General features: G+C 40.7%; 1 long non-coding RNA gene across 3 annotated transcripts in view; it reads right to left on the bottom strand.

The window, feature by feature from the left end:
• The window catches only part of LOC150050204 (uncharacterized), a 164,548-nt gene that overhangs the window by 93,381 nt on the left and 45,432 nt on the right, over positions 1-25,735 (bottom strand). For 2 of the 3 annotated variants that reach the window (XR_016538715.1, XR_016538714.1), the window contains exon 2: positions 12,055-12,138. This is a non-coding gene — a long non-coding RNA (uncharacterized LOC150050204). Of the gene's footprint in view, positions 1-8,686; positions 8,946-12,054; positions 12,139-25,735 lie in introns of those variants that run through there. The other variant, XR_016538713.1, reaches the window with a different exon arrangement.

Raw genomic sequence — 25,735 nt, 5'->3', positions numbered from 1 at the left:
TATACCCCATAGTAAGATAAAGAGAAATATGCTTCTTTCTAGCAAGTACCAGAAGTGTAGGGGGTCTGTTGAAGATTCTGGATTAGTCCACATAGACTACTTAAAAATAAGAGCAAAATGGGCCGGGAGTTTGGCCTAGTGGTAGAGTGCTTGCCTAGCATGCACGAAGACCTGGGTTCAATTCCTCGGTACCACATACATAGCAAAAAGCCAGAAGTGGTGCTGTGGCTCAAGTGGTAGAGCCCTAGCCTTGAGAAAATCCAGGGACAGTGCTCAGGCCCTGAGCCCAAATCCAGGACTGGCAAAAAAAAAATAAGAGCAAAGAGTAATGATAGCAGTCTTTACTCATAGGGGGTAAAAACAATCCATAATCAAAGAAAGGGCTGTAGTTATGAAGGATGAACTGATTATCAGAGAATGATGGTGAGGGGCTGGCAGAATCAAATGTTAATACATTGAAAAGTTGGGGAAGGGGTGGGGGCTGGGAATGTAGCTTACTGGTAGAGTCCTTACCAAGTGCTCATGAAGCCCTGGCTTTGATTCCTCAGTACCACATACACACAAAAACCTGGAAGTGGTTCTATGGCTCCAGTGATAGAATACTACCCTGGATCAAAAATAAACTCGGGGACCGTGCCTGATTTCAAGCCCCATGACCAGCAAAAAAAAGAAAAGAAAGAAAGAAAGAGAGAAAGAAAGAGAAAAAGATAAAAAGAAAATAATAATAGAGGGTTGATGACTCGCAAGGATCTTTGTTTACTGAGCAGTCTTTGCTCAATAAAATCTAGCTTTTAATAATAAGTCAGTTTTACAAGGTGGAATTTTCATTTTTCCATTATTTTGAAGGCATTGAACCTGAGTTTGATGTCAAAACTTAAAATGAGGACACGATTTCCATGTTTTTAAAATATTTTCACACTCTTATCTAATGCAATCACCTTCCTCAATCACCCTGCCCAATATGTGAGAATCAGAATTTCCTAATCCACTATTTCTGGAAGATCATGTAAGTAACATTCCCATCCTATTTTCTCTCCATCATCTGATTTTAGTCACATGCTTGGTAATCACCACATACCTTGGGTGTGTGACCAGAGAATAAAACACTCAGCTTTGGTTCATTCAGATGTTGGATTATTTTCTCTTATAGGGAGTATAAGAAGATGTTTGCAATGAACACTTCAGCTCACCTTGAAGACAGACTCATCTTTTGCCTGAGAATGTGCAAGCTTCAGGTAATAGCATCAGATTTTATTACAGTCTCATGAGGGTAAGTAAATGATACAGAATGTGTGCTTCATTCTAGCTGTATCCCATAGCAAAAGCCTAATATGTACTACAGTTAAGTATTGTACTATTTTCACAAGTGTAAAAGAATGATAGCTACTCAAAATAGGTCAGCATGGCCAAGTGAAAACTCATTTGCATATGATATCCAAGAAACCACTCTTCTTGATATGCCCTGATAATCTCATCTCCTTAATATATAGTTCTTATCATGAGCAAGACAGAATCAGAACAGTGTGACCAAGAATTAGCCTTCAAAATGTGATGTGAAATGGAGATGTGTGACATGGTTTGTAAGAGACCTAAGAAGGTGAGCATTGTTTGGTAGATGAACCCAAAATTCTCCTTAGATGATGTAATGATTTGAAAGAGGTGGCATACCCCTTGACACTCCACCATCTGAGAGTAGATCTGAGTTTCCAACCTATATACCTAGGCTCTGTTATTGCCTTGACTCACCAAGTGCAGTAGAACAGACACTGAGATTTATAAAGCAGTGTTTAATAAAAGTCATGCTGCTTCTTCCCTTTTTCTTGGAACCCTCACACTTGTGAGTCTTTAACTGCCATGTAAGAAACTCGATTATTCTGAGGCTGTCTTATTGGAGATACTATGCAGAGATGCCTCTAAGAGAAACAGTGGAAGAGTGGCAGAGAGAGATAGACAAGAGACAGAGAGATAGAGACCGAGAGAGAGAGAACCAAAAGCCTCTAGCCATTTCAGCCTAAGTGTTGACGTTTTCTAAGCCTAAATGTGGGAGTAATGAAAGCTTCAAAATGGCATTTGCCCTCTAATCACAGATAGCCTCATGCCAGATATGCCTGAGAGATTCAAATTAAATAGTCATTGTTTTAAATCACCACAATGGACAAGTAGGTCAGAAGATATGTGGCGCATAGTATGAAGGAGAACGCAAGCCAGATGATTCTGTTACCCACTAGTAGATATGCATCCATGACAGGCATCACAGCTAACAAAACTCAGAGACAAAGCATGACCTCACAAAACAGCTGACTTGACAGATATCTCTGTGGTTGTTTGAGAGAGACTCACTATAATCTGCCTCAAGAGACTGACCAAAGCTTTACCAAAGTAATTACTTCGATAAGAGCTATGACCTTGAAAACTTGATGAGTGTTAGCATTCCTCAAATACAGTCCGTTTTGAACAATGAACACTCGGGATTTTGAGACAGGACTGCCAAGGAAGCAGAGTGGAGAGCAAGCCTAGTAGATATACATTTTTCCCTTTCTTTGGTTCTTTGGTCTCAAAGACAGATTGTCCTTTCAGCCTCAGAGATAAGCCATGTGATCAAAAGTGCGATATTATATTCCTCCAGCCATTATGATTGGGGTGGGTCTGACTTGTGATCCAAGCACTTACTGATTGTAATTTAGAAGAATATTGCTTTGAAAATTGTTGGAAGCCAATGAAGAAGAAGAAAGGAAACACACAGGATCCTGAGAGTAGAGTGGAAAGAGAAGGAGCAATACTCAGAGGACACAGGAAAAAGTTAGGTCCTGATGTCCTTATCCCCAGGAGACTCTGTATTCCTGAAGCTGGATCTTTCCTGAACTATTTTATAATCAAAGCTCATAAATTTATTTCTCTTCATTGATTTAAGTAACTGAAAATTCTACAAAAAATTACATCAATTAATATGTGTATACTTATTTTTCTTCAACCTTACAATAAAAATTCCTTCTGTGGCTAAAAGCATATTTTGAAATAGCTAATATTTGTCCAGTTGACCTAATCGCTTTTTAAAAGAAAACAGTACAGTCAGAATTAGACTCTTCCCACCTGACTTAGTTCCAAGTAATGCTGTTGCTGCTGATAATATTTCCTGAGTACTAACCCTAGGCTGGGCACTGTTTTGAGTACTATGAATATATTAGCTCATTTAACCATCTCCCTAATATTACAGGATATTCTATTACAATCATCATTTATAAAGGATAAAACTGAATTGCAGAGTGGATAAATAGTGGCCCTCAGCTCACAGAGGAGGAGCTAGATTGTGCCTTCATTTATACTCTATATAACTTTCTGGCAAGGTAAAGATGTCTTTTGAGTCGCCCTGGAGTTCCAGATTCTGTCCCTTGGTCGTGCTCCCATCTTAAAATAGACAACCCAGAATGTCCTTATGATATGTCCATGGAAGAATGTTCACCACGGTGACTTTCCTCCATCATCTGTTCTGATTGCTGCCAATGATTATACGACTTACTCATGTCTGCTCAATTCTAAAATCTTTACAGTGAAGACAGAGATCAAAGGGAAGGAACATTTTTAACTTCAGTTGTCAGCTTACTTCTGAAAAATTATCATGCTTAAAAATATGGCACAGTACTTTAATCTCCAAAAGGAAATAAAACACACCTCAAATCGTAGCTGACTCCAATTCCCTGTTTCACTTGATTCAAGGAAGATGCAATCTCAGTGAACATGAGTTATTCTTGTCCACTCTGAACTTCCAAAATAACTCCAGAAGTTGTATGCAGCATGGAATTAGAAAGTTCTCTCCCCTGTTGCTTGGCCACCCTGTATGCTCATTGTTGAGATTAGGATAGGTCTCAGAAAGAAATTGTTAGACAACGCATTCTTATCAGTCTGGTATGCTGCCTTGAACATTTTCCCAACCTTATGTTGAACTTCCCTTTGTAGACTTCATTTCCATTCTGTTCCAAGGAGATGCAAAAGTGCAGGATCATAAGCTACTGCCTTTCTCTTGTTCTCCATTAAATCCAAACATTCTTACTTTGTGATTTCCTCCTGCCCTTAATACCCTAGCTTTCGACTCTACACTGTGTTACCTTCCATACAACATGGGTTAATGTCTCAATTAAATTGAACCCTTAAAGGAACCATGGGAATTTTAAACATTCAAGCATCATTAATTTTAATATCTTCTTAAACACTTTTTGAAAAACCTCTAAGAAGTCCAGCCAATGTAGGGGATAGTGTGTATTTTAATTGACCATTCAATTTCAGATAAATGTAAAGGAAATTGTAAGTCTCTATAGCAGCTCAGTGACAATTTAAAGAGAAAGAGGCCTTGATTGAAACATTTATTATGAATGTAAAAAGAAGACTCTGATTGGTTGGTCAAAGAAAAGGACTCAAGAATTTGTAAATTTTGTGTTACTTTGCTTTGATGAAGAACTTCAAATGAAGATAGATTTTATTCAGAACTTTGGGGTTTGCTAAACAGATGAATGCAATTGCTTTAGTTTGACAGTGAGAAATCTTTATAACAAACCTTTTCTTTTATGATTATATTATATATAATATATACATATGCATGATATATATATACATATGTGACTGCATATTTTCTTTTCTTTTTTTTTTTTTTTTGCCAGTCCTGGGCTTGAGCTCAGGGTCTGAGCACTGTCCTTGGACTTTCTCAAGGCTAGAGCTCTACCACTTGAGCCTCAGCACCACTTCCGGCTTTTTTCTATGTATGTGGTACTGAGGAATCGAACCCGGGTCTTCATGCATGCTAGGCAAGCACTTTAACCACTAGGCCAAACTCCCGGCCTGTGACTGTATATTTTCTTTTACTATCTTTAAGTCATTTTACAAAGGAGTTGCCATTTAGCAAAGCAGTTTATGAATTCAATGTGTCCTGATCAATATCATCCCTTTCAACTTTCTCATCCATCCCTTGACATCCCACCCCTTCCCTCACTTCTCTTAACTTTGTATAGTGTACATTGAATTCTTGATTCCATTCTATTCCCCATGACCTGGCTTTACTTAGCTTGTAGGCCCAATGCTTAGAAAAAAAACATTTCAATACCTTAGCATCTATTAACGTATATTGTTTAGGTCACATAATCAGGAAAATTCCTGATCAAGGGGCCATCTGTACGCACATAAAAAACACACTTCCCAGTTTATTTTATGACCCTTTGGGGATCAGTGGGTACAGATAGAGAGGGCTCAAATATGCCAATAGTCCATCAAATTAAAAGTTGGGAGCAAGAAAAAGGAAAACACTAGACAGTATTCAAAGTCTTTCTCATTGACTCATTTGCTCTTCTGACCCTATGAGGAGGGTTAAGAACAAAAGGTCAGTAGAATCTCAGGCTACAATTTAAGGCAGCCCCAAATTGGGACAGTCCCCTTGGCTGCTCTATGAATAGCCCAGATTTGCTTTTTTTCCTTATCTAGCCTCATGATCCATTGCTACATTTGGGGGGGGGGGTGGACCTTGGACTTTGTCCACAAGATTTCTGTGTTTAAAGAGTAGAGTTTTACCATTGAACATTCTGGAGTGAGCATGAGTCAGAGAGTGACTCAGGCAGGCCACCTTCTCAGAAGTGACTGGTCATAAATCAGCTTTTGTAGAATGTTAATCTCTTCTAGCTCCTTTGGAAATTTAGCAGTTGTTGGCCCATGGTTTGAGAGAATGTCTTCCAAAGAGGAATGCTAAGACAATGTCACTTCCAAACTCATCAGTGTTAGACAAGAGATATTTCTTCTCTCAAATTTCAGTGGATGGTCTTAGAAGATAGATGTAGAAACATGCTCCTGAAACCCATTATAAATGGCTAAGAAATACATTGAAATACTTGTTTACCTTCAAATGAAGGTAAAATACCAGGAAGCTATTTGACCCCAAAATAGATGGTTCTCTCTGCTCCTGGAATATTTTTCCAATCACTTTACAAATTTGGATATCTGAAAGCCAAGAGCAGACTATAAATAAAAAAATCTGCCCTTGTGCTTTGGTAAACAAAGGCACAGAACTAAGGGACTCAAGAAATGGATTTTGGGTTGTCATCTACTCCAGGCATCCATTGGAATCCAACACGGACATCTTTTTCTGTTGCTTTCCATACAACTAAATCGATAAGTTCTTAAAATTAAGGTTTTCCTACCAGAAGCATCAATATCACTAGAAAACTTGTTAAAATGCTAACCGTGGTCCACAGCAATACTTGGGATAGCTGAGGCAGGAGTATCGTGAACTTGAGCCTAGTCTAGGGCACACAGTGAGATCTTGGCTCACAGAAAAAATATTGACTAAACTAATTAAATCAGAACCTTTAGGATTGAGACTGGCATCTTCTTTTCAAGAGGATGCCTCCAAATTACTCTTATGCTGAGAATTACTGTTCAAATGTGGCCAGTAACAGAGCTAGTTAGTAAGAACTAGGAGTAAGCTGACAGGGAAGATTGTGGTTCAGAGGCCAAACATGTGCTTAGCTTGCAGGAGGATCTGGGCTCCATCTCCAGTACCAAAATATAATTTTTTTAAAGAAAAAGAGCAAATATACCAGTTGGGATTGTCTAGGGATATAAGAAAAATAACCCATATCACAGTGGCTTGATTACTATGCAGCAAGACAAATTCACTTATCCTTCTATCAAATAGAAAACCCCCATATATGGTTCAACGTAAGATTCAAAGCCACTACTGGACACTGTTGCTGTTTGTAGGGAAGCGAGTATGATGCACAGTGTCTTTTCTTCTTCTGATCTATTATATCACCTTTGTACGTGGTAGTGTAAATACGCCAGGCCCAACAGATTGTGAAGAAGGAATTGGGCTAAAGTTTAATGATAATGTCCCTTATTCCATAGACAATTATCAAGTGCTTAAGGACGTAAATTCCTCAACACCATCTCTCTTATTTGAGGACCATTGCTCTGTACCATTGAAATAGGGATTCTAAATCTAACCTGTGCCATCTTGGCCACATGGTAGATGATAGGGTATTATGATTAATGGGTGCCATCTTGTCTTCATGGTGGAAACATGGAAATCCCATCTCCAAGATGATTGGGCATGCCTGAATTCCTAGAGGCAGGGTTGGGAACGTGGACAATAGGTTACTAGACTTGCCAATTTGGGTGGTGAATTCTCAAGCTCCCTGTGACCCACCCCCTCACCTGACCCTATTTAGGCTGGGACCAGCTCAGGAACCATTATGCCATGCACATGTCTCCATGTCTTTATGTCTCCTGGCTCTTCTCTGGTCACCATGATATCCCACTTCAGCTCTCCATTGGAGCTGATCTGATGTGCTGGTATTGAGGGGGGGGGGTTGTTTTGTTTTTCTTTTTTGCTTGTTTGTTTGGATTTTTTTTGCCTTTTCTTTCCTCTCTGGCTCTTATGGCTCAGTTTTCTGACAAGGTTTTATGTGTATTCACAGGGCTGCAGGTCTTTGCAACAAGAGTCGGCCTGCATTTGATGGCCTTCTAAAAAAAAGACTCCCAATTCAACCTCTTAAGATGTAGTTCTCTGTTTTCTTGCTGTATAACACCATCTGTCCACAAGAAATGGCATCCAGTTTTTTTCACCTTTTGGATGGGGAAACTCAAACTCCCAGATTGGGCCCTTGCTGTTCATATTGTGGAACTATGTAAGTTCTCCCTATATTAAGCCCAAATATACTTCTCTGAGAAGCTAATTCTAGAGCCTAGGTCTACCCTCAGAACAAAGTCCTCTGCATGACATCTCAAACTCATCAAACATTTAGAGACAGGAATCCAAGCCTCCTCTAAGTTTTCTCTGATCCTCCTTTGAGGTTCATAATTCATTTTCTACATGGTGCCTCTCTGTTGTAGATTCACTTGGAGTCCGGACCAATCCCTTTCCTAGACTACCTGCCCATTTCCCAGCTGCTCTGAATATTGGATTCTACTTGTAGAAAGTACCCCCAGGTTGACAGAAATTACTGCAATAGAAATACTGTGTTGGCACCAAGTCAAACAGCCACAGACAATGGTAAAATACTATGGAAACACAAAAGCCCCCTTATCTCCAAGAGGAATAATCACAGATATATTCAGTCGAATCCCTTGCTTCTGAGAACCTTCTCTCCACCAATCCCTCAGCGAGAATTCCTATTTTAGGCTCTTCAAGGAAATTTGGCCTTAAACACTGCATAAGCTAAAACATTTCAGATAGCTCCTGTTGTATATTCCCACTCACAAATTTATTTGGTTATGCAGGATTAGAACAAACCACTAATCCCTAAAGGAATAATGCATAAAAGAAGGCTGAAGAGCAAGTCTGACTGATTCCACAGGTTTAATGCCATTATGCAACCCAGGAAGCCTCCCCAAGATACACACACACACACACACACACACACACACACACACACACACACACACACCTTGGTGCCTAGCCACAAACAGACTAGTAATAAAACAGGTCCTGATTTCCTAGCCCTCTCTGTGGGCACATTATCTGCAATGTGATTTTGCAGTTCTGACAATCCTGTTGTAGGCCATCTTCCCTCAGCCCTTGAATCTGGCCTCTGACTTATCTTGACCCACAGAATGTGCCAGAAAGTAAGTTTGTCAATACCAAGTGGTGTTGTCTAGGAGAACAGATGCATGTGTCTGCCCATTAAAGAGTTTAAAGGACAGAAGAATGTTTAAGGTACACAGAGTAAGTTTATTTGAAAAGAGATTATAAAAGACTTTCTATCCATTTGGAGAGGAGCCCAAAGAAGAGTCAAATGGAGTCTTCTTGGAGAGCAATTTTATAGAACAACGGTCCTCCCATATCTTCTCCCTTGAATTTTATACTGATTACTTGGTGGCTTATGTGTTAACCACCCTGCCTCTTTCTATTGGTTGAATAGGCACTCGGGAAATGGGAAGAAGAAACATTTCAGCAAGAGCCAGAAGCACTATGGGAACAAGAAACGACATGATGGAACACTTGTTATCTGCCATGTGTTAGAGCCAGCCATTTTTTTTTATTGCTATCTACAGAGCAATTCCTCACTTTCTCTCCCACAAACCTGATCCTTAGAAACTCATACATCTGGCTTTTTCTGCTAGCCATTTTGCCTATTAGATTCATACAGAGATGATGCAGGATAAAGGAGAAGACAATACAATTATTATTGTTATTTACTTTGCCAACCACAGGACTTGAACTCAGGGCCTGGTTTCTATCCCTGAGCTTCTTTTGCTCAAGGCTAGCACTCTACCACTTGAGCCACTGCACCATTTCCAGTTTTCTGGTGACTAGTTGGAGATAAGAGTCTTTGTAGACTTTCCTGCCTGGGCTGGCTTCAAACTACGGTTCTCAGAACTCGGTGTCTTTAAGTATCTAGGACTACAGATGTGAGCTGGTGCCCAGTTCTAAAATTACATTTTGAGCATCATTTTATTTCTCTCTGAAGCCCTTAGGTAGCACTGTGTAACCGTGCCCAGATTAACCTTCTGGAAAGCAACATACATGCAGCCTTGTCATATTATTCCTCAGACAGCGCCAACTTCCCACCAAACATGTGGGGAAGGACATCTTAGAGCAGCCCAGGGCTCTGATGGACATTGCAGCAAACCAGTGTCTTTGAGAACTAATAACTGGTTGTTCAAAGACACCCAGTTTGGTGAGGCACATTAGGCAGTTAATGGATGCCCCTCAAACATAAGATGCTCTGGAAGAAATCCCAATGTGAGAAGGAAATATTACACTAAAAAAAATGTATGCATGCTTGACTCTTGACTTGCAGAGATGGATCCACAGAGAAGAAAGGGGCTTTGGTGACCAGAGAACACAGGGCCGATGCAGTTCAGGCTTAGAGCCCAGAGGAAGGCCCTACAAACTACAAATAGCACAGCCTGAGCCTACTGTAGAGTCCCCAGAGAGAGGAAGTGATGAGGAGGCAGTTCTATTTTTATTATGTGGTCCAGAAAAAGTACCTGAGAAGCTAGCAGGGAGAAAAAAAATCAAGAAAGCTGCACGATGAGTCCAATGCAGGCTTCCATTTCATGAAAGATGGAGGAGAAAATGACAGAAATGTGAAATTGAGGGCTAAAAGTTGGAAAATCTCCTTTTTGTAGCTCTAGCCTTTTTTTTATTAGAGTGCAATAGCATACTAAGCTGGACAAATATTTGTACATGTAGCTCAGGACATTGATGATATAAGCTTCATGTAAACATGAAGGAACTTTCTAGAACTTAGAAGACTCTCCCGTGCCTATTCCTCCTTTTCTTTTGATAGCCCTGGGGCTTGAACTCAGGGCCTGGGTATTGTCCTTGAATTTTCTCAAGGCTAGCACTCTACCACTTGAGCTACAGCACCACTTCCAGATTTTTCTGTATATGCAGTACCTAGGAATTGAACCCAGAGCTTTCGCACATTAGGGGAGCACTCTACCACTAGGTCACACTCTTGGCCCTCCTATTCCTCTTCCAGAGATACTCCTTTTCTAACTCCAGTCACATAAATCAGATTTCCCCAGCACTGAATTTTATATAAACGAAATTGTGCTCATATAGCCTGCTTTTTCTTTTTTTTCTTTATTTTGAAATATTTTTTGTTTTGTTTTATCTTGTCAGTCATGGGACTTGAGCTCGGCCTGGGCACTGTTCCTGAACTATTTTTGCTCAAAGCTAGCACTCCACTACTTTGAGCCATAGCTCCTTTTCCAGTTTTTCTAGTAATTAATCTGAGATAAGAGTCTCACAGACTTTCCTTCCCTGGGTTGGCTATGAAATGCAATTTTCAGATCTCAGCCTCCTGAGTAGCTAGGGTTACAGATAGGAGCCACCAGCACTGGGAAAGAGCTCAGCTTTTTCTGGTGACCATTTTGCCTATTCAATTCATATATAAAAGAGGCAGGAGAGAGAAAAATTAAAACTAAGAAATATTTTTAAAAATCAGACTCCTTGGACCAGGAGTTTGGCCTAGTGGTTGAGTGCTTGCCCAGCATACACGAAGGCCTGGGTTAATTCCTCGGTACCACATACAAAGGAAAAAGCCAGAAGTGGTGCTGAGGCTCCAGTGGTAGAGCTCTAGCCTTGAGAAAATCCAAGAACAGTGCTCAGACCCTGAGCTCAAATCCAGGACTGGCCAAAAAAAAAAATCAGACTCCTGCATTAGAGGCAAAAAGCAAGTTTAAAAACAATAACAACAACAATAACAACAAAAATCAACAGCAAGCTCTACCCCCAATCACTATTTTAAGTGACAGGAATAAGGAGACATAAGGGGACTGACTTTGCACTATTAATAAGATAAATCTTCTCATGAATGGGTAAAGAGATAGAGAAATGGAAGTTCTGTTTAGCAAAAAAAAAAGTGCTAAAACTCACCCATTAGCACTGTGTTCTGGTGAGCCTTGGTCACGATTCCATGCTTTTGAATAGTAAACTGCACCATCTTACTTACTGGGAACCATCACATGCATGATTTTTCCCAGATCAGAAAGTATAAAGAGACATGGTTTTGAGTATTTACTCCCATTTTCTGCATTTTTTCCTAGCTCCCTCTATCTTATTCTATTATACTAGCATAAATCATTACCAGAACTTCTATCTTTCAATGTGGGTCTCAAATTCTGTGATAATTAGATGTGAAATAGGAAGATAAAAAAAAATCCCTCTAACGGAGCCAGGAGTTTAGCCTAGTGGTAGGAGTGCTTGCCTAGCATGCACCAAGACCCAGGTTCAATTCCTCAGTACCACATACATAGAAAAAGAAAAACAGAAATGGTGCTGTGGCTCAAATGGTAGAGCTCTAGCATTGAGAAAGGCCAAGGACAATGCCCAGGTCCTGAGTTCAAGGCCCAAGATTGGCAAAAAAAAAATCCCTTTATCTATCATAATGACATAAAGAGCATCTAGGGTGCTGTATGTCATAAGAATTATTTGTTTCCGTTCATTCTTCAGTATTCTGGAGCATAAATGTAATATGACATATTCTATTCTGATTCTATTGAACATGTTGACTGTTTCTAGTTTTGGTTTTATAAAATGTACTACTATGAAGATTGTTGTCTGACCTTTTGGAGCATATACACCTTCTCAGTAGCTTGTAATCAACCTCTTCTGGCCTTGGAAATGACGAGTCATAGTCACCATTCACCCTGGGAGAAAGAGAAAAGGGAAAGGAGGAGGAATGGAGTAGGTAGCGTCAGTAACAACAAAAATGGTCTTCAGTCCTCACTCATTTCACATATTCCCTCTAGCAGTTCTCTGAGGTGCTATAAATAATGATATTCATGCCAGGTGCTAGTGGCTCGTGCCTGTAATCCTAGCTACTCAGGAGGCTGAAATCTAAGGATCATAGTTTGAAACCAGCCCAGGAAGGAAACTCCTTGAAACTCTTATCTCCAATTAACCACCAGAAAACCAAAAGTAGAACCATGGCTCAAGTGACAGAGAGCTAGCCTTAAGCAGAAGAGCTCAGGGACAAAAGCTGAACCCTGAGTTCAAACCTCACAAGTGAGCCAAGCACGGTGGCTCATGCCTGTTATCCTAGCTACTCAGGAGTCTGAGATCTGAGGATGATAGTTCAAAGCCAGCCTGGGCACAGAAGGCTATGAGACTGTTATCTCCAATTAACCACTAGAAAACCGGAAGTGGCACTGTGGCTCCAGGGGTAGGGTGGTAGCCTTGAACTGAAGAGCTCAGCGACAGTGCCCAGGCCCAGAGTTCAAGACCCATAACCAACAAAAAGAAAAGAAAAAACACAACTGGTGCTTCCTCAAGGCCAACTTCCCCCTCTTATTTATGTGCCCCTCCCAACACAGAATGGTCACAAGACCTTCAGTGTCCATTAACTTCAGAGTTTCCTATAAATTCAGAATCTTAGACCGCACACTCGATCCATAGAATCAAACTCATTTTAGCAAGAGTTCTGAGTAATTCATATTCACACTTAAGTTTATCAAACCTGGATTCTCCCAGTTGATGCTTTATACAAAATTCTAACAAACAGAAGAAGATTCACTGTGCCCATTTTATCAGTAGGAATTGAGACAGGGAGGAGAACTTAATGTGCCAAGGACAGCCCATAGTCTCTGTATTATGGGAAGTTTCTCTTGAAGGAAGTGCTATTGATTTTCTGAGTATAGATACTTCTCTTATTTTATACTGAGAGCCATTCAAACGCCTATAGTTCATCATGCCAGCCAGCCTGTCCTCTCTAGAAGTGTTCCAGGAACATGTACTACAGCTGGGATTGACATATTTGGGGACTGGCATAAACAGCCACCAAGAAAGATATCCATGCTACATTATGGGAAGCAGGGATTGAGGGAAGAGAAAGAAAAGGAATGAGAACCCCAGGATACATGGCACAGAAGAACAGAGAGGGGCATGGAAACGGAGAGATAAAGTGTCAGCAGAGAGACATTCAGGCCTGGCTTTGCTGTCTGTTTCTCCCCTTGCCTGCAGTGGAGAGGTCTGTGCTGTGACGCAGTCTGTAAGAGGCTGTTGGCAGCCAGCCTGGAGCTGGCCCAGGTCCTCACTGCAGAGATTTTGTTTCTGCAGAAAGACTGGAGGTTGCCTGGTCTACCTTTGTCGGAGCTATAGAGCAGCCACCAGCACTTAAGGGTACAGGATTCTGCAGGAAAGCTGTACAGCCTCCAGAACTACCTGGACTACTGGGTATAGTAACACTGAAACTCAGGACATATCCTGCACGCTAGCAGGGTCTGGGGATGCTAGAGTTTCACCCACTTTTTGCCTCTCAGAAAGTTGCTCCAGGTTGCAGACTCCCTTCATTTGCCTTGAGTGTCTTGAGGCTTGCATTTAACCCTGAACCCCATGAGAAGTCCATAGCCAGCACGACTCTAGCTCAGCAAGACTGAGAGCTCCGATGAAGTTCAAGTTCAAGTCCAGCTAAAGAGGGCCAGAAAAGGTACCTGGAAGCTGCCTGCCCACTCAGAGGGATAAGAATTCTCAAAGGAAACACACAGACCCTCCCACATGCCCCATACAGTGTCAGACACCAATAGCACAGTTAGGGGTGGCTTCCCAAAATCAGGATCTGACTTATTCCCTAACCCACAAAGATGCGGGGATGGGGTATTTCCATCTTGTAAGATAGTTACTTAGGACAGATAAAAAATTAGAGGCTATCCAACTACAATGTACAATGATAGTCCCAATGGAGTATCAGCCATTAACTGAGACAAAAGAGTAAGCTCTTCCTACTGTCGTTACCACCATCTCACTGTCCTTCCTCCCACTGTCAGGTTTGCTGCCATCCATTTCATGCTTCTGCCATCCATAACTTTCCTTCCCCCCATCTTTCCATGAACACCTGTAGCCCATGCATTTGGTTGGGGTCAAACTGTATGTCAAAGAAACTGAATCCAACTTCTGTGCAACAGGAGCAGGGGAGTGCATTGGTGGGTCATAAGACATGAGGACAAGAAGTGGAAGTCACTGAAAAGGATCAGCCAAAACCACTATCTGAGAGTGAGTCATATCTTAAGGAACACAGAATTGGTTCCTACTGAGCCTTATAAAGAAAATTGTTTACCTTCTTTCCTACCCATTCCATCATCTGTTTGGTTTTTTTTTTTCTTTACGAAAAGCAGCTCCAGAATGCAGACTTGAATATCCCCATGCTTCCTCTTGATCCTGAGCCCTGTGAGAATTCTATAGCCAGTCTGAGTCTAGCACAGCAGACTCAGAGCTCACATCCAAGAAATTTTGCTTTAATTACATCTCCAAGACAAGAAACATCTCCAAATTCATTTGCAAAGCTATCATGACAGTGTGATTTCTTTTTAATCTTCATGACAGAAAACGTCTAGCTGCATGCTAGATACAAGTTCATTCCAGAAACCCTGTCTCCCTGAATTTCCATTTATTTTTTACCCTACCCATTCAACTGAAGCAACCAGAATTTTAAAAATCCCACTAAAATTTGATTTTTAAGTCTGCCACTAGCCACCTAGATACTGGTAATCCCTTCCTCTATTTATTGGGATAATAATGATCAAAGACACATTCTGCATGACTCATACTAGTCAGGAGGTCAACACTCTATCATATAGGAATCGATTTGCCCTGAAAATATTTATTAAACACCATCTGTTTACATGGCTCTCACTGTGGGAGGTAGTAGGGAAAAAACAAAGGAAGAGAGTTTTCCAAGGAAGACCTTGAAAAGCTTCAGAGACTGCTGGAGAAATGTTTAAGGTCATAAAAATTTCTTCCCTTTTTCTTTTGTTTTGTTTTTAATGTTGGGCTTGATCTCAGAGCTTTATTTTTTATTTTATTTATTTTATTTATTTATTTTTGCTGAGTGCTAGTACTCCATCACTTGAGCCATAGGTCCATTTTTGGCTTTTGGGTGATTAATTTGGAAATTAAGTTTCTGATACTTCAAACTGCAATTCTCAGATTTCAGCCTCCTGAGTAAGATTATATAAGCCACCAGCACCTAGAAAAATGGACCTTTTCTAATTGTAAAGCTGGACTTTTGTCACAAAAGTGTACGTTCCTTAAAAGCCTCTTACAGACCCCAGACTGTTAAATCCCAACCTGCATTTTAAGACAATCCCCAAAAGAATCCAAGCACATTCAAGTTTGAAATTCACTGATCTAGACAAGGGAAATTCTGGCAGCTCGGAGGAGAGAGAAGTTAGCATGCACATCAATTATTATGGAAACATTCTGCAGGAGTTTGCCTTTGAAGAATGTCTGGACTTTGGCTGGGTACAGAGGGCTCAAGGAATAGTAATTTCCCACCTCCACTAAGTTAAAAATTTCAAAAAAAAAAATAAATCCTATCTCCAGACTGCAGAAAGCACTAACATTTTGCAGATACATTTTCTACAAGAGCAAAAGCTTTCAGTCAGGTAGAATGAATCTGCAAATTTTTGTGGCTGATGGTGTCAGGATTCCCAAATGGCAGCTTGCCTAGTCAGGATAACTTCAAGGTCAGATCACCAAATGTCCTAGAATGGACCTGCCAACAACACAAGACTTCCAGCCTAGCCCGACCTACCTATCAATCAAGTAGATCAACCAATAAGAAACGACCTCATTATTTTCAGGCAGTTACTCAGCCAATCAATGGGCAGCCCCCCACCAATTGAGTCTCTGAGTAATATTATGCCAAGGTTAGTGGGGTGGCTGCTTTATCAGACAACACAAGAGACCAGATAAATCACTGTGAAGTTGTGATTAGAGACTATCGGTACTATGACTGTTGTTTCATATTGGATCAGCCTGAGTGGGTGTTTCAATTATATTCGTGCACTCACCCACCCTTGCACTCAATTTTAGATGGGAAAGTTTGGCTTTAAATTTGAAAACTGAAATAAACAAACCACAGACTCTCTACCATTCTCTCTTGTGTCTACCCACCACCTGCAAAATAAATGCTGGTCCTATAATTGAGTCAAGGAAAGATTTTATGGAACATAATATTCACCACTGAACGTATCACTTTAACCCAGCCTGCTCCATAGTGATAATACCTGCTTTTTGTTTCAGAAGTCATGCCAAGAAAGAACAGAAAATGTGATCCACACTCTCTTTAATCAGAAAGATCTCTCCTTGGTGTGATTTTCTAGTGGCAGGGATGGGTTTGTGTTGATCCATCTCCAAGGCAGCTGACTGGGATATAGAGATGGGATGAGGCAGAGAGACAGAACATAGCTGGCTGGCTTACATAAGGTGGAATGTAGGCCTCTGACTCATCAGCTGATCCTGTTGATGATGCTCAGTTCATACCAGGGCAATCACATCTATTCTAAACCTCCCACCACTGACCACTACTGCAACGCCTCAGCCTTCTTCCCTCTTCACCGAAGTCTTCAGGAAGCTAAAATCATTCCTCCTTCTTTTAACTATTATCAAAGATATTTTTTCAAATGGGCTGAGGTTCAGCTTGAGTAAGATGGAAGAAGGGGGCAGGTACCCACCAAGAAAAGTGGACATCCTCCATTCATATCTGAGGGCTTTGCTCTTTGGGAAAGGGCTTTGTGGTAGGAAAGTTCAAGTTCAGGGGTTCATCTCACCATGTTTTCCAGTGTCTTTCAGAGACTGAACATATGGTGTTGCATTTCTGAAATGATCAAATGAAACTATGAGAAGTCTGGAAGCCATACAGATAAGGAATGGCTGGAGGAACTGATGGTTCAGAGATGAAATGTTATTTCAAATGTTAGAGACATTGAGAAGAGGACAGCAGCAGGTATATCCTCTGTAGTTCCTACAGGGTGAGATACAAGCTCAGTGGAAGGAAATACTCCCTTACAGAGAAACGTCATTCAATAATGAGAGACAAGACCTATTTCTCCTGAGATCAGAGCTCTCCATTATTACAGGCCCTTAGTTGGAATAGAACTGTATCACTATCACCTCTGTAATGCATGAAAATCTAACATGCATTGGGTGGTTCTGTTGGTTTCATATAATATGTATTATTACATTTGCTCCCATTATAGCCCAATAAATTCAGTGTACCTATTATGTTATAGTTTGGCTTGTTCCTATTCCCTCGGTTTGAAAATGTTCCTAGCTCAGGTCTCTGAGTGTCTCCTTCCATTCATTTATTCTGATCTTCTCAGAGTATTATCTCTTCTGAAGGCTTTTCCTAGTTTTCCTAGTGACATGACTACCTCCTATCCCAGCCTTCCATGACTTGCCTTTACTTATTTGTCTGTATGGCATTTGGCATTATCTAAAGTTAGGTTAAAGTTGTATTGGTTTATGATGTAATTCTGTTATTGTTTGAATCCTAAACATCCCCCCAAAGACTTGGTCATCTACCTGGGACACTATTGAGAGGTGAGGTATTTGCTCCATAAAGAGCAACCTTCCCTCCTGGTTTGCCTCATCATAGGTCCCAAAACACTAGTCAACTGACCATGGTCTGAAACTATTAGCCAAATAATTTTTCTCTTTCTGTCTCCTTCTGTCTGTCTCTATCTGTGTCTCTTTGTCTCTGTCTCTCTGTCTCTGTCTTCTCTTCTCTTCTCTTCTTGTTGGTTCAAATTCAGAGCCTGGGCACTGCCCCCAAGCTTTTTCACTTGAAGCTAGTATTCTACCATTTTGAGCCCATGGCACCACTTCTAGTTTTCTAGTGGTTAATTCGATAAAGAGTCTCATAGACTTTCCTGCTCAGGCTGACTTTGAACCCTGCCATCCTCAGATCTCTTGAGTAGCTAGGGTGAGAGATGTGAGTCATTAATGTCTGGCTCAATCTTCTTTGCTTCTATGTAATCTTAGGTATTTTTCCACAGTGACAGAAAGCTGGCTGACAGTCTCCACTGCGAAAAGAAAATGGCCTGGTTGAATACATTCAGTGCTTTGTTGCCCACTTGACAAGTTGAGAACTGGCAAATGGTAGATGCTCAGAACACATAATATGAATAGATGAGTATTCCATGTTATAGATCTTAGTTTACAGGGTTTTTTGCCAGTCCTGGGGCTTAATCTCAGAGCCTAAGCATTGTCCTTGGGTTTTCTCAAGGTTAGCATCCTACCACTTGAGCCATAGTACCAACCCAGGCTTTGTGCATGCTAGACAAGCACTCTACCACTAGGCCATGATCCTGGCCTATTTTATAGATTTCATAGACAGGGAAACTGAGACACTGAAATGGTGAAATCATCTCCTAATGGCCCTGGAATGAGTAAGTAGAAGAGCCAGGATTCAAACAACATGGTTCAAGAGTCTGTATTCATGATCATTACCTTCCATTTGATATTTTGAAGAAATCATGTTCTCTCAAAGAGAAGTTTAAAAGTCCTTGAAGACTCAGTGAGTGGCACGGGATTTTGTTTTTTTATTTCAAATGACTTGTACCTAAATAAGCCTCTGGCCACTGGGAGAGAAATAGAGGACAAAAGTCTGAATATATGAACTACCTTTTTGCTTTGCTGGTCTGGCTTCACAGTAATAAAGTAAGTGGAGGAGGTGGGTCAGAGAGGGACAGAAAGCAGCTTGACAGGGGGCCGGGAGTTTGGCCTAGTGGTAGAGTGCTTGCCTAGCATGCACGAAGACCCGGGTTCGATTCCTCGGTACCACATATGCAGCAAAAAGCCAAAAGTGGTGCTGTGGCTCAAGTGGTGTAGCCCTAGCCTTGAGAAAACCCAGGGACAGTGCTCAGGCCCTGAGCCCAAGCCCAGGACTGGGAAAAAAAAAGAAAACAACAGAAAGCAGCTTGACAGTCACCTGGTCCTAATCTGTCCCTTGGCAAATAGATTGACTGACACAATTCCCATGTCTGGAATCTTCAAAACCAAATCTGCAAACTGAGAACAGGTTTCTTGCCTCTCCAAGAGATCTGAAACCATATTCAATGTCACCTTTGCAACAAAGGAGCTGAATTTATGTTCCTGCTCCCTTCTTCTGAGTAGGGCTAGGATTTTTTCCTTGATAAAATATATTTGAATATTCACAGGTCATTAGAGGGAGTCAACTGTTGACTTTTATAGTTAATAACAAAACAAAAACCAAAAGGAAAGATAAAATTCTAAACATCAGACTAACCTGAGTTAAAACTGAGGTTGCTTCTCTGGACTTCAGTTTTCCAATCTGCAAAACAGAAGCTACCCCTCCTCACATGTTTCTTGCTAAAGGGGATATCCACTGTTGGCTTTCTGTTCAACTGTCAAACCATTGCTTTCTCTCTCCATCTACCTTCTAATCTTGCTATAGCTGGGTTCAGATATAAGCATTATCTAAAACAGATATTAGGATTGAATCCAAAACAGGCAAGCTAAATTAATAACAAAAAAAAGGACATGGACATTCTAGTGCCTTGAGGCTATGGAGTACTCTAATGGCATATGGTCTGTACTCCTCAAATACAAAGGTCAGGCTTTGAGCCATCATCCTACCCCATACTCTGGCTCACTGGAAAGTTGCCTACCTGGCTACAAAGCTTTATCCTTATCAGAGCCTGCCCTGGTTAGGCCATCCTCTCTTAGAATACGTGATGAGAAGTAGAAACAACTGTGTTATGATAGATGTTTTTCAACACTCAGTTGGACCCGAGGGGCTGCCAGAAAATTCCTTCTATTTTTGAGAACTAAAACCCTGTCACTTAGTAATTGCTCATTCAGCCTAATGAACTCTCTCTTAAGAATTTTAAACTTAATATTATCATCGTTTATTAAGGGGTGTCAAATTTTGCTAGCATGTTTCATCCTAACACAAGATTTAGAATATATTTCCTGGGATGTACCTCAGTGGTAGAATACCTACACTTGTGTGCAATGCCCTGCACCAAAATCAGAATCATACTAGCTCATAAAATGCATTGAGAAATATGCCTATAAAATGAATCATTGTGCGTCCACCTGACACAGGCTGCATCACAAAGAAGAGGTGTGCAAAGGGCCACCACATAATCAGAGAGATTTTGTTCACCACTGAGAACACCAAAATGGGAACTTCCTGGCATTGTTATTTACTCAGTTTCAAACAAAACACAATAATAAACTTGATATCTTGAACATGAAATGCTAAGAGGAACTGGCATAGATCAGAGCTCAATAAATAATCTGAATGGATGAGATAGATGAGATAGCATAGTAATTTAAATGAACGGCTAAGTCACCCTGCCTCTGATAGCTGAGTGATAACAGGATTTTCCTGAAGTGCTGATGAAACAGGAAATATCTCAGTGGGTCATCTACTTCTAGCAAAAGATATTTTTTAAGTCTCAAAAAGGAAGGAGAGCTATTTGCCCCATCCCTGTGAGAATAAAGACCATTCTCAGCAATGAGACTGTCGACATTTCAGAAAATGTTGACATCACTCTGAAGAGATATATGGTGATCTTGAAGGAACCCCCCTCCTGTCTCCTCTCCCACACCCTACTTCTCCCCCCACCCCTGCTGCCCCTGAACCCTCCAGAAGGAATTCAACCACATCAATCACATTAATGTAGAACTCAATCTGTTTGGGAAGAACAAGGAGAGGCTTCGAGTTGACAAATGGTGAGGAAACAGGAAATAGGGGTACTGTCTGTAGTCAGGAACAGAACATGATCAAGGGTGTTAACACCGGGCTCCAGCTACCAGAGGTCCATGTACGCTCACTTCCCCATCCACTTCATTCTTCAGGAGAATGATGAAATTTGAGACTTCTTGGGTAAGAAAGACATCCCCAGAATTAATCCTTGATGGTAATGAACTTGTTTCAGATTGCTTTGGTTCAGCAAGAAGGATATTAGAAAAATTTTAGGTAGTGTTTCTGCTTCTGAAAAAGGTATGGTTCAACATGTAGATGAGTAAGATCTAAGTGAACCCAACTTCAGAAACACCATCCAAAATCCTAATACCAATTTTTTAATAATCCAATAGTGCAATAGTAGAATTCCAATGGGGGAAGAAAAAAAGAGAGAGAGAGAGAAAGGAGGAAGCTACTTCTGCTTTAAGTTTCACAATAGATTGATAAATAATAAAAATAATTTTTCTTATCTGAAGGCCATCATTTCCTTGGCCAGGTTTTCCTGAGTATCCCCAATAAGTGACATCAGTTTTGATCTTGCTCCCTACAGACATAACTGATATGGTTTCAGAGTTAATCATGCTATATACTTTTCATATATTTTATTGTAATTAATAGAAGGTTACAGTCTATTCTTCGCCAGATAGAAGGTGCTCTACTTCACAAACATTGATACCCTTTCTCATGTTTTGGTTCCCCCCTCCCGCCCCTCATCTTGTTTTCCCCCCTTCCCTATCCTATTTCAAATAACAACTAAACATATATACTATATATTATATAATATATAACCTAGGGGGGGGAGGGAAATGGGTACCAAGACATGTGAAAGGGTATCAATGTACGTGAATTAATGCACCTTCTATCTGGCAAATATCATGTAACCCTTTTACTAATTACAATAAAAAATGCAATATATATATATATATATATAACCTATATGTATATGGGGTGTGTGTGTGTGTGTGTAATTAGCCTAGGTTTTCTAAACTAGAGAGTAGAGCCACTTGGGACCGGATGACTATATAACTAAGTGAAAGGAGCTGGGTATTAAGGCGGCTTAGCTGAACATTGGATTCTAACCACAGTGTTGTATGTAGAGTCCCTGAATGGACTCTATTCTCCTCGTGTGGCATGCTTACATCAGGCCCAGGGTTATGGTTCCTAAATCTTTGTCTCCAGCCCCACAGCCACATTTGTGAGGAGGACAGTAAGTGCATCCAGACCTTACCAAATACCCCTAGGAGGCAAAATTGCCTCTGGTTGAGAGCCACTGGCCTTGAAATGGGTCAGCTCTTGGATACATTTGAATTAGGAGCTTTGCACTAATTATAAAGCTTCTGAGAATATAGCTCAACTGGTAGGGTAGGAAGCACAAGGCCCTGAGTTCAAACTCTAGTATTACAAATAGATAGATAGAAACATACATACATACATGCATACATACATATACACATATGCAGATTTGTCTCTAAATGATGCCTACCTTGTAGTCAATGAGACCTGAAACAAAATAGCTACTCATGCATGGAGACCAGAGATCTCAAAGGCCATCTAGTCCATAGAAAGGCTATTATGTCAAATGATACTATCACATTTAACTGTGATCCAGTTTTGTTTCCAAAAATCAAACACGCAACAGCATGTCGGTGTTCCACAAAATTATGACAAATAAGGTAAGAGGTGGGTCAAAGGGTGCTAAAAATGTTGAAAGAATGACACAGATCAAGATGCATTGTATACATAAACTGCTTTGTTAAATGGCCAAAAAAAATTCCAATACATACCCTACAAAGTTCAGAAAAGTGAGGGAAGCGGTGGGTTGGGAGGGGAAGATAAGAAGGTTGAAAGAGATGACCTTTATCAAGGTGCACTCTATTCATACACTACTTTGTTGAATGGCCACTCCTTTGTACAACCATTTAAAGATAATAAAAATATTCTTTTCTAAAAGAATCAATTATACTTCTGTGTCTACAAGGTTGGCCAGAGACATGCAGGGGCTATAGGTGAACAAAGGCAACTTTGTTCCAGGAATCTCATGGGGGCAAGAGGAGAAAAGAAAGGAGAAAGGAGAGGAAGAGAGGTGAAGTGGGATAGAGGTAAGAGGGAAGGGGAGGGGAGGGAAAGGAAAGAAAGGGCAGAAGACAGGAGGACAGAAGAGGGGGAGAGGAGATAAGTGGAAGGGAGAGGAGGGGTGGGGGAGGGGGAGGAGAGGAGAGGAGAAAACACATACTGACTTCTAAGGTTTAAGAAAACACATACCACACTGTCACTTCTACTGCCTCATACTACTGGCCTCTCCAGGTCACTTTCTTGCAAATTCAGAGAAAGATAGTAATTTTCTAGGGGGAAAACCCACCATTAGATCTTTGAACTTCAAAGGCCATATTTTCAAAACTACCACTAAAAAGGAGCCCTAGATCCTCAGTTCTCACTAGCCCTGAAAAATACAAAGATGGAGAGGTTTCACTGGCATTCGAATCATGTTTGCAAAACATATTAAGATCTCGGTGGAAAGATACACAACGTACATACCAATTATTTCTGCTACATTTAAGAACCCTTGCTATTGAATCAGAAGCTTAATGATCTTATTGTTTTGTTTTACCCTTGGTAAATAGTGTCATAACCTGAGTTATTTTTCAAGGGAACCTTAAGTACCCATGTTAATTATTGGGTCTGTATTTAGTGTTCTGGTTCTTTGAAGCAAGAATATTAAGTAAATCACTAGCACCTTGACAACAGCCAGCAGCTCAGGGCAGATGTACAAAATGTGTATTTTTGTTCTGCCTTCTTCTGTGCTCTGCATTAGTCATGGCCATATTAGAGAGTACTTAGAGCTGCTTGAGCTTCTCTGTTCTTTAAAGGGAAATACAAGGGAATAAAATGTACCCATCAGCAAAATTAGCATTGGAATGGAATAGATGTTGCCCACTTGTCAGCTCTTCAAGGAGTATCTCCCTTTGGTTTCATTGACTCATCAGTGTTCAAGCTATATTCCCACATATATTTCCCAAGGACCTGATTGAAGAGAACAAATGAGGAAAACTGAATTCAAAGCAAATCTCTATTATTCAAGGTATTCCTTTAAGGAGCAACAACAGACCCTAAGCTATCAGCACAGGTTTCCTGGCTTCCAATCCCAGGTCTTATAGCCCATCTAGTCTGTTTTACAAAATAAAAGAAATTGTGGGTATTTGGGCCTGAAGAAGACATCAGTAATTTGAGCTTTACATATTAAAGTCTCTTCTAATATTCAGAGTACCAAACTCTGGAGTCTCAAATGGACTAGGATAAGGTGACAATATGATAAGACTTTAAGTGAGAATTTTAAGTCTTCCTGATTAAATGTCTGTTCTGTAGGCTAAGCCCCATATTGCTTGAACTCAGGGCCTTAAACTCACACTTAGTTTTTTTGCACAAGACTAGCCCTCTGCCACTTGAGTCATGGCTCCAATTCCAACTTTCTGGTTGTTAGTCAGATATACTCTCCTGAGCAAGCTGGTATCAAATGACAAGCATCCTATCTCAGCCTAAGTAGCTAGGATCACAGGTATGAGCCAATAGCACCTGGCTTCCTGAAGCATAAAAATGCGTTGGCCAGTCCTGAGGCTTGAACTTAGGTTCTGGCTTTTTGTATGTGGTACTGAGGAATGAACTAGGGGTTTTCATGCATTTGCTCTATCACTAGGCCAAACGCCTGGCCCCTGAAATTTGTTTGTTTGTTTGTTTGTTTGCCAGTACTGGGCCTTGAGCTCAGGGCCTGAGCACTGTCCTTAGGCTTTCTCAAGGCTAGAACTCTATCACTTGAGCCATAGTACTGGCTTTTTGCTATGTATGTGGTACTGAGGAATTGAACCCTGGTCTTCATGCATGCTAGGCAACCACTCTACCAGTAGGCCAAACTCCTGGCCCCCCCTGAAGTATGTTTTTTTTGTTGTTGTTTTGTTTTTTGCCAGTCCTGGGCTTGAGCTCAGGGCCTGAGCACTGTCCTTGGAGTTTCTCAAGACTAGAGCTCTACCACTTGAGCCTCAGCACCACTTCCGGCTTTTTTCTACGTATATGGTATCGAGGAATTGAACCCAGGTCTTCCTGTATGTTAGGCAAGCACTCTACCACTAGGCCAAACTCCTGGCACCCCTCCTGAAGTATTTTTGAAGGCACAAACTGAACAAGAATTGGGAATGACAGAATTGCCTATAATCTGCTCTCTGTACAGCAGCTAAACTAACCACAAGATGGGCTCCTCAGTTCCACTTAAAGCCCAATGGCATTCTATCAAGGTGGTAAAAAACAAAAAAAATCCTGAAATCCTTATCCCATCTTCCCCTCCTGCTCCCACAGCTCACATACTTCAGCAACACCATCCTTTTAACACTCTTTAAAATTGCCAATTTAGCTTCCGCTCAGAGCCTCAGTCTTGTGATTTCCTCCTCTTTTCAAGACACTTTTCCATCAGATCTTGCCAAAGTTTATCCTCTTACTTTACCCAGGTCGTCCACTCAAAGGTACTTCTCAACAGTCACCCTCCAATCCAACACTACATCCTGTTCTGACTCTTATCCCTCCCTTGATTTGTGTTCTCCCCAGTATTTATCATTTCCTAAGATTATAGTATATCTTGTTGTGATGATAGTAGGTTCTATAATTAAAACTTGATTTAATATAATGTAATATAAATCGCATTAGCATAAAGAGTAGCATATACAGTTGGCTTTGTGGAATAAATGAGTAATTCCACTCTAATTCTC

The sequence above is a fragment of the Megascapheus bottae genome, chromosome 18, assembly GCF_031878675.1.
Source record: "Megascapheus bottae isolate mThoBot1 chromosome 18, mThoBot2.hap1, whole genome shotgun sequence".
NCBI lineage: Eukaryota > Metazoa > Chordata > Mammalia > Rodentia > Geomyidae > Megascapheus > Megascapheus bottae.
This window is presented reverse-complemented; position numbering and strand designations above follow the sequence as displayed.